The sequence below is a fragment of the Aedes aegypti genome, chromosome 2 (assembly GCF_002204515.2).
Source record: "Aedes aegypti strain LVP_AGWG chromosome 2, AaegL5.0 Primary Assembly, whole genome shotgun sequence".
NCBI classification, from domain to species: Eukaryota; Metazoa; Arthropoda; class Insecta; order Diptera; family Culicidae; genus Aedes; species Aedes aegypti.
This window is the reverse complement of record NC_035108.1, coordinates 272065514-272082108: the sequence shown is the minus strand read 5'-3', so window position 1 is coordinate 272082108 and position 16595 is coordinate 272065514. Positions and strand designations below refer to the sequence as shown.

The 16595-nt window shown below is 35.6% G+C and overlaps 1 protein-coding gene across 8 annotated transcripts in view; it reads left to right on the top strand.

The window, feature by feature from the left end:
* Positions 1–16595, top strand: part of LOC5569675 (insulin receptor substrate 1-B) — a 665066-nt gene that overhangs the window by 455823 nt on the left and 192648 nt on the right. The window lies entirely within an intron of this gene.

Below are 16595 nucleotides of genomic sequence, written 5' to 3'. Positions count from 1 at the left end.
AAGTTGGAAATACTTTGCGAATTATTCCATAGGCGATGTTTTGCATTAATGTCTCCAATGACAATAAAATTTGACTTGTTAGGAGTCAATTTCCGTATGTCATTTTGAAGCAAATTCACTGCCTAGTGCATTGAAAAGGCAAATAGACAGCTTTGGAAGTATATTCATAAATTTACTTTATTTTTCACAACAGTCTATCATCAAAGCATTGTTTGGAAATCAAAAAAAAAAAACGATCATGATAAAAGTTCTGTATATGAGTTATGGTTACGCGTCGAAGAAGAGAAGAAGGGTTTTTTTTAACTTGTAAAAAAATATGCAAAATAATGTAAAAAAAAACAAAAAAGTTGCGTTTTGAAGGTTTTTTTTGTGTTAAAAAAAATATTGGTCGAGAGGTTAAAGAAGATTTCTAAAGTTGTACAACCGAAAATTGTTTTAATTTGAGGGTGTTTCGTACCAGAACTGGGGAGAACGAGTTTAACCCTAAAACCCCCCCCTGAGTACGCCACTGATAATTTCGTTCGGGTTCGGGTTCGATCGTGAGGAGAAATTCAATCGCTCTGCTGTCCCTCTGCGGATTCCCGTCTGAATCGACGTTTTGTGGTGGCATTTCTGGGAAATTTTTGCCAAATGAGCCAGATCGTTTATTGGTCTGTGCAGAAGAGTAGAAAAAAGTGCCATCCGTTGTCGTCCATTTCTGTCTGCAATTCACACAGAAAAAAATTGTTTAATTTATAGTAAAGTTTTGAGACTATCTTGGGAATGGGATTCGATCCCAAGTCCTCGGCGTAAAAGGCTTAAGTTCTAACCACTACAACAGGCCCGCCTCTAGAGGATATTCAAAGAAAATTCAAATTCGATTGAAAATGCTTTAATTGTACATGATCGTGTAAATTTAAGGTAAATTTTATTGAATAACACAAAACTGAGAGTTGTAATTTGCCAGAAAATAAACCTAAAATTGCATCATGGTTTTAGCTGTGCATGTTTCGATCGATGATGGGGTTCGCATTAGAAAAGAGGAATGCATACATTGTGTCGTCTCTCGATTCTGTGTTGTTTCATTTCATTTTTGGTTATTAGCACCATTTGCATAAACAGGGTGTCGACTACCTGGAAAAACCTGGAAAGTCAGGGAATGTCAGGGAATTTAATTTTGACCTGGAAAGTCAGGGAAAATCAGGGAATTTCACTTGAGGTCAGGGAAAAATATCAATAGTACAACATCAAACGAGTTTATTGTCTGCAAAGTAATTGATCATGCTAAATCAATACACCTTCAGCATGGCTTTGCTTTGTAGCCGTGGACTCTAACCACTCGACTAAGGAATTAGGACCCAGAAAATTCTCCAGGAATTCTGAGGATGATTCTCCAAGTTCCTCGATTATTTTTAGTAATCTAGAAAATCATTGATAAGCAGAAATTTCAGGAATATCATTTGAAATAATCTTGATAATCTATTGACAATTTGTGATATTACTTAGGGATACTCGTAGATGAATTCTTAGAAGAGTTCCTAGGAGCATTGCTGAAGGTACGACAAATTCAAGAGAAACATTAGAAACCTTCTAATCAGCGCATTGTTCAAGCCCTGAATGCATTCCGTTGAGAATATTTAGATATTTTTTTCGGGGAGAAAAGCTAAGGGTAATTCATATCGTAATCCTAAAATATTACATAAAAAAATACCTATAACGAATCATCGTAAAAAATTATCAAAGATATTCTAAGAAAAAAAAAAATGAAAACAATTTGGAAAAAATCTGTGTCATCTTGAAAAATATTTTTATAAGCATTTTCAGGAATTCTAGGAATTCCAAATGCTATTTTTAGAAATATTTAAGACTGAAATAAGAAATTCTCTAACAATTTTTAGAGAATATTGGAGATGAGGAGCTTCTGGAGGAAATCTTTCAAGAGTTCAGTGAGAAGTATTGAAGGAATATCTGGAAAACTATCTTAAGAATTTCTGAGCAATCTATGTGGAATTCCTTGAAGCAACTCTTCAAGAAAGTTCTATGGCAATGGCTAGAATTTCGCCTGGAAAAAGAAATAGCCAAATGTTAGGATAGCTTTCTTCCACTAAAAAAAGTGTGGTGGATGATCGTAATAGTGTTGCCTCTTGTATAAAAAAGTCATAATCAGGAAGGAGTCCAACATTTTCATTCACGCCTAAAATTTTAAATTAGGTCTGAGGTAGTTCACTAGCCGAGCATCTTTGTTCATACGGATCTACAAGTTTGGAAAGTAAATAGATTCTCAATTGTTCAGTTTTATCACATCAACTTGAATAAACGTTCAAGAATGTCATCTGGCAAGTACATATATCTCAATAAAGTAAAAGCTTTTGATCAGTTTATTCTTACACATAAACATCATAAAAATCGTCGAATACCGTTTTGATTCATATTACGGACACTTAAGGCCCCAGTGAAGCGTTACTCATCAAAAAGCATATAAAATATATCAGTTTGTATGATTCCTCATCGAGCCTTAAAAGCCCTTAGCTTTCGAATGGTGGGTCAAGATTTTGATTCCGCAACATTAATAATTTTAAATATATGAAAATGTGTGGACTTCCTATGATTCTTATTCAGGACGCTTCCTTACTTTTGCCTTGATTTCCGGACACTTTGATTCCAATTCCGGACAGATCATGAAAATCATAAATAAAGAAGTCAAATGATCGATTGAAATCGTCAAACCACTAAACAGACGTCTAAAGCAGATGGGCATTGTAAATTTTCATGGATATTTATGTAAAATGCTTATTAAAACAAGCTTCGAAAATGCGAATTTTTGAACGGCAAAAATTGAAACATTTTGTGTGAAATGTTTCCCATACAAAGAAGAGTGTCCGGAATTAAAAGCTGTCCGTAATATGAATCAAAACGGTATGTATCCTGTAAAAATTGTACTTATTTCGGTTCAAATTAACCAACTCAGTGGTCTGGAACTTTTCTGAAAAATGACTGGAAGGTCAGGGAAAGTCAGGGAATTTTATTTTCAAAATTGAGTCGACACCCTGATAAACTACTTCAGTCTGATGCAAATGTCTACTTTTGGGATGCAAATGGGCGAGAATCGCATTTCTCTGCTTTGCGGAGGATTATACGCGGACAGTTGCAATCGCTGCCAGTCAGGCAAAAGATGTCTAGATTATTTTTCTTAAGCGACTGTTTTTTTCTGTTTTATTGTAGTGATTCGAAGTTCGATGTCCAAATCAACTCGGATTCGAAAGAAATTTCTTATTCTTGGCATCCTTCGTAGAACAGAGCCTGCTTCTCAGCTTAGTGTTCAATGAGCACTTCCACAGTTATTAACTGAGAGCTTTCTTTGCCAAAGTTGCCATTTTCGCATTTGTATATCGTGTGGCAGGTACGATGATACTCTATGCCCAGGGAAGTTAAGGAAATTTCCATTACGAAAAGATCCTGGACCGACCGGAAATCGAACCCAGACATCTTCAAAATGGCTTTGCTTTGTATCCGCGGACCACTCGGCTAAGGAAGGTCCCAGAAGAAACTACATGTTTTATATTTCATGTAAAATATATGTTTCCAAGTGTTCCTGAATTTCCACAGTTACTTTCTATGTTGAAAGTGGGTAGAGGCTGCATATGTAACAGAAAGCGAACATATTCAAGGTTGTGTTTTTATCATATTGATCAGACTGTTTTTGAACTCAAACACCCTTTGGATTACTATAAATTTATGTGATTTGTGATAACGTAAGAACAACACGACATTCACGAAAACGCGACGTGAGACAAGACATAACACTTATAGTTCTTACTATCGTAAAAAAAGCTTAAAAATTACCTTTCTGTCCCAGTTGGACATTGTCCCGTAGATGGGCTACATCGCGCCCGAAACCGGTCGACAGAAAGGTAATTTTTAAGCTTTTTTTGACGATAGTAAGACCTATAAGTGTTATGTCTTGTCTCACGTCGCGTTTTCGTGAATACCCTTTGGATTATTTGTGACTTTTAAAGTTCTTTAAGAATTCTTGAACCAAATTTAAAAAAATAATAACAATTAAAATATATTACTTGATTCACCCTTTGTTAATAAACTTTCAACACGATCAATAGCAATAATGCCCGGATAGCCGTTCTCTCCGCAGTTTTCAGTTAGTCAACCGCGTTAGCAGTCACATGCTCATGATACAAAGTTGCAACGGGTCCCATTCAATCCGCATCCGTGGCGGCGGCCTGCATCGTCGTCCTCCTCCGTGTGGTGAAACATCAAAAGAAATTCCACGCCGAAGTGGAGTGCAGGAGTGCTCCCACTCTCGGACAAACTAAATCAACGATGAAGATAAATGCGGCGCAGGAAAAAGTTATGGTGTCCCTCCTTTTTCAAACTTGTCAACGGGGTCCCACTGTGAGTGAGGTTTTTCGGAAAATTGGATCATTCGCACATAATTTCCAAGAGACATTTTAAGTTTTTTTTTTAGGTTTTCAAGATAGATTTCGTCAAAACACAAAATTGATTATTAAACCATTGAAAACCCTTAAAGTAACAACGCTTATGCTTTTTATGGTTTTCATTATAATTATTGTGCTGAATTTTCGAATCGAAGTTTTTTAATACACCTGAAAGTGTTCAGATAGTTGTTTTTCGTCCAGTAATTGAAGAATTACTATAAAGGCATGAAACAAGAATGAATTTTCTCCTCTACAACATTGCAGTCGTTGAGTAGGTATGTGTTTTTTTAAATGTTATAGATAAGAATCACAACATTAAACTGTACATCATTCTTCTCCTACGCAGTAAGTGTAGAAATACGTTTTTTGTCCTTAAAAATCAAAGACGGGGTTGGTGGTCTAATGGCTATCGCTTCTGCTTAATAAGCAGAGGTCATGGATTCAATCACAGGCCTGTCCCTTTTTCTCGTACTTTGTAGTGTATTTTTCACTTGCTTCTATATTTTCTCTCTCAATCTATCACACTCAAACTTTTCGTTCATAGCATTGTACCAGAGACGGACAATAAACCCTACGCTCCCATTCTTCCATCATTATAGCACGCCTTTCCTTATGCCTTATACATAGGCAGTCCGCTAACCAAAAAGCAAGCCTCTCTGCCATAAAACGACCTTACCGCTATACCTTATCGCATGAACTAGCGTAGATGCAAAGGTATATTCGGTCCAATGTGAGCCAGTTTTAAATGCAACATCAATTCCACCCCCTCCTCCTCATTGGTCTGCATTCTAACGTGGTAGGCGCCATTTGAGCCTAAAAACAGAAGATCACCAGCACATATACACTGAAGGTGTCTGTTAGTTCCAAGCATTCATCTGGTTGGTTCCTTGTGTAAGGCAGCTGATCCGGCGATACAGGAGTAGTAACCACGAGCGGCTAATCAAGCTCAAGCAAATAGGTTTTGTCCCTAAAATTGTTTATTTTTTTTTATCTTATAGTTCGGAAACCAAAATGATTTTAATTTTAACTAACTGCAATGCCTAAGTCTCATTTGATGTGTGATAGAAAATTTCATTGTTTAATTTTTTTTTTAAGGTACCTATTCCAAAAAGTACCTGGTAGTGTAAAATTTACTTCAAAACTCATTCCAGTGTTCTGTTCTACATGGCTGGTTGCTGCTCTAGGGTAGGTGTACCAGTTATGGACATAATGGTTCCCTATTTCGCCATATTACTTTCATGTCTTCAGATTTTGAAAATTTGTATGTGTTGTAGTAGTTAGATTCAAGATAGATCTTGATGTTAAAACATTCAAAAAGATTTAAAATGTGAAAGTTATCAAAATTTCACATATGGCATGGCAAGTAGGGAACCACTATGGCCATAACTGGTAGACTTTCCCTTCAACATTTCTCAAAGATTTCTAATGGATCTATTTAAAAGAAATCCTGGAAGATTTAAGCCAAATTTTCTGTTATTTTTTTCAGTAGACTCCACAAGAATTCCACCAGGATTCTTCTGGTTATTCTTCCAACCATTCTGACATGGATTCCTTCAAGATTTTATCCATTGTTTTTCCCAGGATCTGTTAAAAAATACCACCAGAGATTATATTACGAAATATGTTGAGTACTATCCAGGATTATCTCATTGAATTCAATCAAGAATTCTCGCTGAGCTTTACTGTAGGACCTATGTAATAATGAGAGATTCCATACAAACGAAACGCAACAGAATGTGGCTCAGTAAAGATGAATTCCATCCAGAATGAGTCGAACAATTGAAAATCGTGCTCGATAACCCAAGTAACCACTAGCAAGCTAATTCGCCTTTTTGCAATTCGATAATTTCTTCTTCCAAAATTGTTTTATTTACTAGAAAAATGTTCTATGGAGAAGTTTTATTTAACCGTTTGGACTACAAAAAAAAAACAAAAAAATATATTTTTTTACAAAAAAAAATTCAAATTATTCCATTTGCAATATTTTTAAATTTTCACCATAGATTCTTTCTAGGAACCATATGCTTGAGACAAAAGAATGGAGAAAATTTAAATATAAATTATTTTCTAAGAATAACCTCCTATGAATTTTCAACATTTGTTTTGATTATACAATGAAAATCTTGAAATTATTCTAAACCATAATGATTATCATAATCATTTATCTGACAGCAGACATTTTCGAGTTTAATGCAAAAATATATCAATTAAATTATTTAATAGGTCATTTTCATTAGTTATTCGCGATTTTTCATGAAGAAAAATAAGTCAGTAGAGAAAAATATGGTCTATGCTCTCGAAAACCTGTGTTTTTAATGGAAAATCGTTAATAATTAATAAAAATGACCCGTATGAATTTGAAATTGTTTTGTTTTTCATTGGGCTGGAATATTTTTTTCTCCAACCATTTGATTCCTACAAAGATTCTATATCCAAAATATCAAAAATGGGGGTTTCGTCATAACGAATAAAATATTTTTTTAGTGTTTTTTTTTCTTGTAGTTCAAACGGTTCACCACAACTTCGCCATAGAACAATTTTCTCAAAAATAACAGTTTCGGAACTAGAATTTATGAAATGAATTACATACAGAAACTCATAGGCCATTTCCAAAAGTTATTCTTGGGTCAAAATAATAAATTTATCTATGGAAAACACTTGTTCTATCACGCTGGAAACATGTGTGAAATTTAATCCAATTCGAAGATGGTCGAACACGATATATTAGTTTTTCGATTAATTCTGGATGGAATTCGTCGAAACCGATTCCAGATTTTTCTACATGATTATGAAGCAAATTTATTTGTTTTTGAACTGTATATGAAGAACTATCCAAAACATGATTTTTTCAATAGAACAATAAATTTCTTCGGATTTTTCAATTTTTTCTGCCGGAAGTTACATTTTTTGTATTGATCTAAAGTTAAAAGTGCACATGAATGAACGCATTGATATTTTTGTCAAAAATTCAATAAAAATTGTTGCTAAGACCTTTATAAAGGTTTAAAAAATTAGAAAAACCGGTTGCTGCTGTAGTATTAACATTTTATTTGCAAAATTTAAAAAAATAGGGTTTTGTTTAAAAATAGTCAACACATTCAATAGCAGTTGAAAAATAAAAATCAGCTGCAAAAAATATTTTCGGTTGAGTATTTATGAAGTTATGGTAAAATAAAGTTTTCAATAAAATTGAAAAAAAAAATTAGGGAAAACTGCTTTCAACTAAGATAGGTTTAATTTTAGGCAATTTTGATACTCCACAAAATTTTTATAGATTTATTTTTCAGTAGAACGATGCTCAAAACTTCAAACTTGATAAGAAAATAACAAAGTAATGACGACTTCACTAAAGGTCACATTTTATAACTTGAAAATTCCTGCAGTGCTTTGAAACATTTCTCGATCAGGTTTCCCATGTAAAATTTCCTCTTAAGATATCTAACCACTAAATTCTACAGTAATTATTCCAGTATTTTCTCCCAACACTTCTACATATTTTTTTGTTATTTCATCCAATGTTTTTCAAGGAATTCCCTCAGAATATCCAGTAGACTATCCAGGGATCCGATTGGTTGTTTTTTTTTTCAAATATTATCTTGAAAATTTATCTAGAAAACCGTCTATTACTGCCTGAAGAGTTCAGGAGTTCTTTCAGAGATTCATGAATATCTACAGAAGTTTCATAAGAGTTATGATTTTTTTTGGAATCACCTCCCAGATTTCTTAGGACATTTCACAAAAAAATCTAAAATCTGTCATTGACATTTCCCTGGAGACATTGCAGGAAAAATTCCTGGATTAATTATTTGAGTATTCCCTTGAAAATTTATCAATGAACTTCTTGAGGAATCTTAGGAAGGATTTCAGTACTGATTTCTGATGGTATCTTTAGGAAATTTCTGGATGAAATCTTAAGGAAATCCTGAACGACTCTTGTAGAGGAATCTTAAGAAATCAGTGAAGGCATCTTTGGAGAAATCACTACTTCGATTATTTAAGGAATTTCTATACGAAAATTTTGGACAAAATCCAATACACCGTTTGGTGATTATCAGTAGAGTAAAGTGGGGCAAAAGTTCGAGTGGGGTAAGAGTTTCTTTTTAAGATTTCTAGCTCAATTCAAAACAAATCTTATAAATGTCATGGTGGTTCGGATGCTATTCAAGTAAGAGACTTTCACTCCAAATATCATAAAAATCGATTGAGATTTGGAAAAGTTATGCCGATTTGTTGTTTTTCGACGTGAATATTGTAATTTTTGGTCATACTTTCGTTGCATGGAACCAATTGAAGATAAAATCTTTTTCAATATTACATGTAAGGGCGTTTCTAGGCCTATCATAAGGTTGCTTTGAGGCGTATTAGTTTTTGCATAAATGCTTGAAAACAATTTTTGGCCCATAGTGGGGCAAAAGTTCGAATCAGCGGGGCAAAAGTTCGACCCATGTATAAAATCACGGAAAAATTTGCAAATTGCTTAAAATCCACATATTATCTTCAAATTTAGTTAAATTTGTCTGATCGTGTGAAAATTGTCACCAAAATTTTACATTTCCATTTAGTTTTGCGAAAAACTGCTATTTTTGAGTATATTACAATTAACTCGGTTTTAGGTAATTTTTTGATGAAAATTTAGTGTGTATTTTTCGTTAAACTTAAGTTTACGGCTGGTATAAGGTATGCCTGTCATAAAAGGATCGATATTTTGTGCTTTAGCCAGCGAACTTTTGCCCCATACTAGATTCGAACTCTTGCCCCACCGGTGGGGCAAAAGTTCGAATAAGACAATCAATTTTGAAACTGTTATAACTAAAAATGAGTAAATATTTTGACACAAGTTTGTTCAGCAAAATTATAGCCAATATGTTCAAGGTTCACTGTATGGTATTTGTTTTGTTTTAACTGCTATTGTTTTCCTGGAAACTTTGATTTTACCACTAAGGTCGAACTTTTGCCCCACCTTACTCTAATGTTATTCTGAAATTTATCTAATCGTATTTCGGGAAATTGTTTTGCCGGAGTCTTGAGCTAAGTAAAATTATGAAAAACATTGCTGAATGAGTTTTGTTTGTAGTGAAATCGATCCAGTCAATGACTAGATTCCTGGTAAATATTTGTTTTTTTTTGGTTCTTGGCTAGTAGTAACTGAATAAAACTTTATGCTAAAAAAGACCAAAACCATAGGAGGCAAAAACCATAAAAGATACCAATCTTTTCGCCTTTTTTGGGTTTGGTTTAGTTCTCTTTTTTTTCAAGCATAAAATTTCACTCGGTTGCTACTAGCCCTGTGTACATAACAATAAAACATGCTTATGATTTTTTTTATAAGGAACGAAAAAAAAATACTGTTATTATTATTAAAAATTGGTTGTTAGAAAAGATTTCAAGAAAATATTTGAAATGGTAAGAATTTGATAAAATTAAAAAAAAAAATCAAAAACCCAAAGTTTTCAAAATTACAAAGAAAAATAAATAATTTTCCGACACGTCTTCTTCTTCTTTTTCTTCTTCTTGGCATTACGTCCACACTGGGACAAAGCCTGCTTCTCAGCTTAGTGTTCTTATGAGCACTTCCACAGTTATTAACTGAGAGCTTTCTTTGCCTTAGTGGCCATTTTCGCATTCGTATATCGTGTGGCAAGTACGACGATACTCAATGACCAGGGAAGGACCGACCGGGAATCGAACCCAGACACCTTCAGCATGGCTTTGCTTTGTAGCCGCGGACTCTAACCACTCGGCTAAAGAAGGCCACACTTTCCGACACGTAGTCATGTTGATTAGACTAGATAGCAAAATATAATAGAAATTAAAATTGAACTTTTGAGGAGAAATTTTTAAATAATTTTTACTGGAATTCATTTAAAAAAATGAGGATTAGTTAATTCTTTTGCTTTAAATCTATAAAATATTCTTGAGATGAATTTCTAGAAGATTCGTAGCAAAATGAGTACAATTAGTTATTTAAACTTTCACTGAGAGGTATTCATAACAATAAAATATGTTTAAAAAAATATAAAAAAATCTCTAAAAAATTTTCAATTATTATTGTGAAAAATTGAAATATTCAGATAAGATTCCAAGAATAAATAAAGAATTATACGGAGATGATGGAATTAAAAAAAACCAAAATGTTTCAAGAATTTTTACTAGAAATCATAAAAATTTCATTGAATAATTTTTTTTCTGCTTTAAATCTTTTAAAGATTTTTGAGATAATTTTTTTGAAGATTCATAGAAAAATGAGTACAATTACTTTTTGATTATAATTCGTGGTTTACGGCTTACCAGCCGAGTGGAAGTTTCTAACAACTACCGAAAAAACATTACATATTCTTTGCAATTGGATTAAATGGACTAATTGATTGTCGTTGGCGAGTAGTTTGTGGTCTTTTAATACCTAATAAATAATGCGTTCTCGGCAAGGCGTTGCATATACAATGGAAAGCGTTGTGTTTGGATGGACACCTAATTCTTCCGAAAGAGGTTTGCTTTGCAAAAGAAGATCACGTGATTATTGAGCTGAAATAGAATGCAGGTTAACTTCTGCGTCCATGAGTCCTCTCGTGTTGAAGGGGTAACGTGCCCTATCTTGTGAACGGTGAGTCGTGAGTTCGATTCTCACCAAGAAGACGTGTAGCTTTTTCGCAAATTTCACATCAATTTGTCCATTTAATCCAATCGCAATGTATCTGTATTTAGTTTTTCGGTATTTGTTAAAAAAAGAGTACAATAAGTTCTTAAAACCTTAACTGATTATCAAAAGAAATATGCATAACAATAAAACATGTGAACAAAAAAAAATCAAAAACCTAAAATTTTGGAAATTGAATAAAAATTAATAATTTTTAAAAATTTATATCGATTTCAGATAGCAAAATTTACCGGAAGTCGTATAAATTAAAAAAATAAATGAATTTATTTGCTATGATTATCTAAAAGATTGGTTGGTTTGGTTTGACTTTATTAACGAGATTTTTAGCCCTAGGCTAGTTCATCTCGGGACCAACGGCTTTACTTCCCTTCCGAAGGAAGTCGTCACTATAACTTTTTACGTCATAAGTGACTATGTCGGGGATGGGATTCGATCCCAGGTCCTCGGCGTGAGAGGCGAGTGTTCTAACCACTACACCAGGTCCGTCCCCCTGTCTAAAAGATTATTAAGATGAATCTCTGAAAGGTTCGTAAAAAAATGGGTACAGTTAGTTTTTGAAACCTAAAGTGAAAGAGGTATGTGTTCTGAAATAAACACCCAACGGCTTCCAATTAACGAAAGGTATTTCATTCCCCCGAATTAGCTCTCATAAAAATTTATTATTTTAACCACCCGATTTACCCGTAGTGCACCATCACGATCGCATTGCCGATCACAGTTCAGCCCAACTCGTTCACTCCAGGCTTGCCTTGCCAATTGCTTTGCATCGAACCGATCCCCTCTTCTTCCCGTCCTATAAATTTCCAACATGAACCTGGAGCCCAACCGGCCTCAGACCTTCCGGAGGTTCTGAGACTTCGTTCCAACATTCCACGCCGCACACAGTGGTCGCACTCCATACAAAATGTTGCCCAAAAGTACAAATTGCACCCTAATCGAAAAATTATGATTTTTTGGGACAACAGCCATAGTACATATACTATAAAACATTTGTTACACATTGAGGGGTGAATGATGATTTAAAACCGTTTCCTAGACGAGCATTAAAATTGCAATTTTTAAACAATTTGCAACGGTTAAAAAAAAACAACAACATTTACAAATTTTGAAAAATGTCAATGGGTTAATTTTTTCTGACATCCCTACTATTCATTTGATGTAAAAAATCTAAATATACACCAATCGATCTGTAAGATTGAGGAATTAATATTCAATATTAAAGAGAGCCAGAAAAATATCAGGGAAATAATCCGGAAACTTCATTTTCCGACAGCCTTGGACCACTGTGGCGCCGCCAGTCGGCGGTCGTTTAGTTGGGCTCTCTCGTTTGCTAGCTGCGCGACTGGATGCAACAATGTTGCAGCGCGCCACGCTATTATTGAATTTATTTACTACCTTCTTCACCGCAAATTCCCCTTTGGAGCCCATTTAGCAGCACCTTGCTCGTTGTAAATCATGCTCGGTTGCGGAATTAGGGGGTGGAAGGTGGCTTGTGAAGGAGCCCCTTCACGGAGGTTTCTTCCTTAGGACCCTGCACCCGCACCCGAGAGGTGCATTTTAATTCGATGCAGTTGTTTTTGTTTATACTTTCATATGTATGTGCATTTTTCTGCTTATTTTCGAACCGGTCGGTGTCGCACTTCTCACACTCCCCAGCCCAGGGGGAAGGATAGCCTTCCCGAGCAGAATGATGTAATGGGAAAGGAAAAGGAGAAAATTGTTTGTGGTAACTTGATACGGCGAGCTGTTTAAACTTGTATTGTTTGTTTGTTTTGGTTTTGGATTGTGGTACTCTGAAGATTCAATTATTTTAGATAACAATAATAAAACATTGTTATCTGAAGAAAATCCCCCAAGGATTCTGAAGAAAATCCTCCAAGGATTCTGAAGAGAATCCTCCAAGGATTCTAAGGAGAATCATCCAAGGATTCTGAGAACACTCCAGAGATTCTGAGTATAATCCTCCAAGGATTCTGAGGAGAATCCTTCCAAGGATTCTGAGGAGAACCCTCCAAGGATTCTGAGGAGAATCCTTCCAAGGATTCTGAGGAGAACCCTCCAAGGGTTCTGAAGAGAATCCTCCAAAGATTCTGAGGAGAATCCTCCAAGGATTCTGAGGAGAATCCTCCATAGATTCTGAGGAGAATTCTTCAAGGATCCTGAGGAGAATTCTTCAAGGACTATCAGAAGAATCCTCCAAAGATTCTGAGGAGAATCCTCCAAGGGTTCTGAGGAGAATGCTCCAAGGATTCTGAGGAGAATCCTTCTAGGATTCTTAAGAGAATCTTACTAGGGTTCTGAAGAAAAACCTTCTTAGATTTTGAAGAGAATCCATTTGGAATTCTGAAGAGAATCCTCTGAGAATTCTGAAGAGAATCCTTCCAGGATTCTGAAGAGAAGTCTTCTAAGATTCTGAAGTGAATCCTTCCAGGATTCTGAAATGAACCCTTCCAGTGTTCTGAAGTGAATCCTTCCAGGATTCTGAAGATAATCCTTCAAGGATTCTGAAGAAATTCCCTCAAGGATTCTGAAGACAATCCTCCCAGGATTCTGAGGAGTATCCTTCTAGGATTCTAAAGAGAATTCCTCTAGGATTCTGTAGAAAGTAATTCAAGGATTTTGAAGAGAGTTCTCCAAGAATTCTGAAGGGAGTCCCCATGGATTCTGATGAATTTCAATTTCAGAATGCTCGGTTTCGCTTGTCACGATCGATTAGTATAAATTGTGAGTAGCCTGCTGTCCTTTGACCAACAAATTATTTGTCATCCACTCCACTGCGCGGCGTTGTAAACTTTTCATCCGCAAAATCCTGAACAAGAGCAGACAAAGTACCCATTACAATGGAAGGTCGACCCGCAGCAATCTGTAACCAAACTATTCATCATCGGCAATGTTTGCCCTCCGCCAAGTAATAGTGTAGAGCTCCCGATATCCTTCCATGTAGGAAAAACATCCCACCATATGAGCGGAATAGCCGGGAACCGAGGGAATGTCATCGGCTAATGTAAACGTCCCAACTCTGGCAGTGTCCCAGCTCTGGCCGACCGAGAGTTGTTCTTCTTCTTGGCATTACGTTCACACTGGGCCAAAGTCTGCTACTTAGATTAGGGTTCAATGAGCGATTTCTTCGATATTAACTGAAGGTTTATTTGCCAAAGTAGCCATTTTCGCGTTTTTCTATCGTATGTCAAACACGGTGATACTCAAGAAAATTTCCATTACAAAAAGATTCAGATTTGACCGGGAATCGAACCCAGACACCATCGACAATGGCTCTGCTTTGTAGCCACTAAACCAAGAAAGCCCCGAGTTACTCTCATGTCAATGTAAGCGGAACTGGAGGTCCATTCCCAAATAGACTCGTCGTCGTCCGTTACACGATAAAGAGTAATTGCGTTCCTCGCATATAACAAAACTAGCAAACATGACCGACTACCGAACGACGATGATGATGATGGGACTAGGACCAAAGGACAGTCCGTGCCCAGGACTAGCGCAGAGCACTAGTTACAACAGAAGCACAGCAAAACTGAAAAGTGAATGGAAAATTTAATTTCATATAAAAGCAAACAAGCTTCCAGGGTTCGCTTTGTAATATCGATAACGGGTTTCTACACAGCGAAAAGCTCTCAACGCAGGACGGGCAGGCAATATATGTACAAAGAAATATGCAGGAAAAGAGTTCCAAGAGGCAGGAGGTCCAAGATGGTGAACCGGCAGGAAACATCCGTGGGAGCACGGATGTGCTTACTGCCAAAAGCTTCCTTTTTCGGGTTTGTTTGTATAGATGCAGAAACAAACCCGATGAAAATTCTTCACACAATTATGCACAGTAAAATGACTGGTGAATGCATGCATCCTGGGTAAACCTACTGGAAATTTTATGACGTTATCAAAATTCCACAAAAGCCCCTGGCCACGATCACAGGGTTTGACGGTGCCAAAGTAGAAGGTGCACCATAATAATACCCGTCTGTGAAACATATCACCTTCCCAATACTTTGGCACACCTCCAACGGTTCATGATTTATCATGAAACGGCTGCATTCAGGTGGAGGATCTGTTAATATGTTTCGGCATATTATCAGGTCCTCTTCGAACGGAGGGACCGCCAGGGCTCATTAGTTACTTATAAACCAGTGCTGGTTGTTTGATGTTTCAATTCGTTTACACGAGCTGTGGCATCCTTTGTACTAATCAACAATGGTGGTTAAGTTTCGAAGCCAACGTGTGATCAATCGTTTTATAATGCAACATAAGAATGGGTGTTTGGTGCAACTGTGCGTTACACTCGTCGTTATTAAATTTAGTGATTGTGAAGGTGCTAATAGTGATTTTATAATTAAATCTATAGTGATGAAAATTTGAAAATTAAGTGGAAGTGATTCTGATAGTTTTGTTAAAAATATAATAATAATGATGTGAACTCTACTAATTTAATAATGGTCATAATACATTGTGCAATCATTTTTCTGAATATAAACTTAATTGCCTAGTTCTTTAAACGTGCATGGTAAAAGTGTTAATGACAGCGAGTGCAAAAGAATGGATCGAAGTGATTTTGTTTAATGTAACTTTCTTGATCATAGTGCTAAATCGTAGTTTGAATAGTAATGACTCTGCAGCAACAAAAATAATGATACATTTAAATTGAATATCTTTTAATTACTTAGTAATGCTAACAGATGGTAATGCTAACAGATTTATATGAAAATAGTGTGATGTGAAAAGTGATATAATAGAAAGTATATCTGAAGTGTATTACGAAAGTTGATGAGTGATAATCGGTGATATACGTGATAGTGTCAAAAATAAAAGTGACGATAGTGAGTGATGAAATGAAATGGGGAATGAGGACCTTTTGATAAAACTATTTCGTTCTTCACTTTAACCACTCTAGTAGCATTTCAGGCCTTATCATAGTTTGATAGTAGTCTGAATTACTAGACTGCAAAACTACGGCAAGGGCTGATTGCTGCTAGCGTACACAGTGACCATTTGAGCAACATTGCTTAGGAACGTCTGTGTGATGAACGCAATAGAGGCTTATAAAAGCAAATGCTGGGAAGGAGCTTAGGGCAGATTAAGAGTGCCAGTACTACCCCTATCGCTACCGACAAAAAAAAAAAAAAAAAAAAAAGTTATCAAAATTCCACAAAAGCATCAACATATCCTGCATCTTTTGCTGCCTATAATGTGATGCAGTAGTTTTTCAATTTAAAGGTCGGAACGGGGAGAAAGTTAGGGTTGAAATTCATATGTTGCACATGCAATGTAAGAAATATTTGTGTTAGATTGTAATATGTATGGAATTTTCAAAAGATTCTGAGGTGAATCCAACTAGGATTCTATGGAAAATCTTCAAAGGATGCTGAGGAAATTCCTTTAAGAATTCTAGAAAAAATCCTTCAAGGATTCTGAAGAGTATCCTTCAAGGGTTGAGGAGAGAATTCTTTAGAGAATTCTTTAGAGAATCTAAGACGAATCCACCGAAGATACTGGGAGAATCC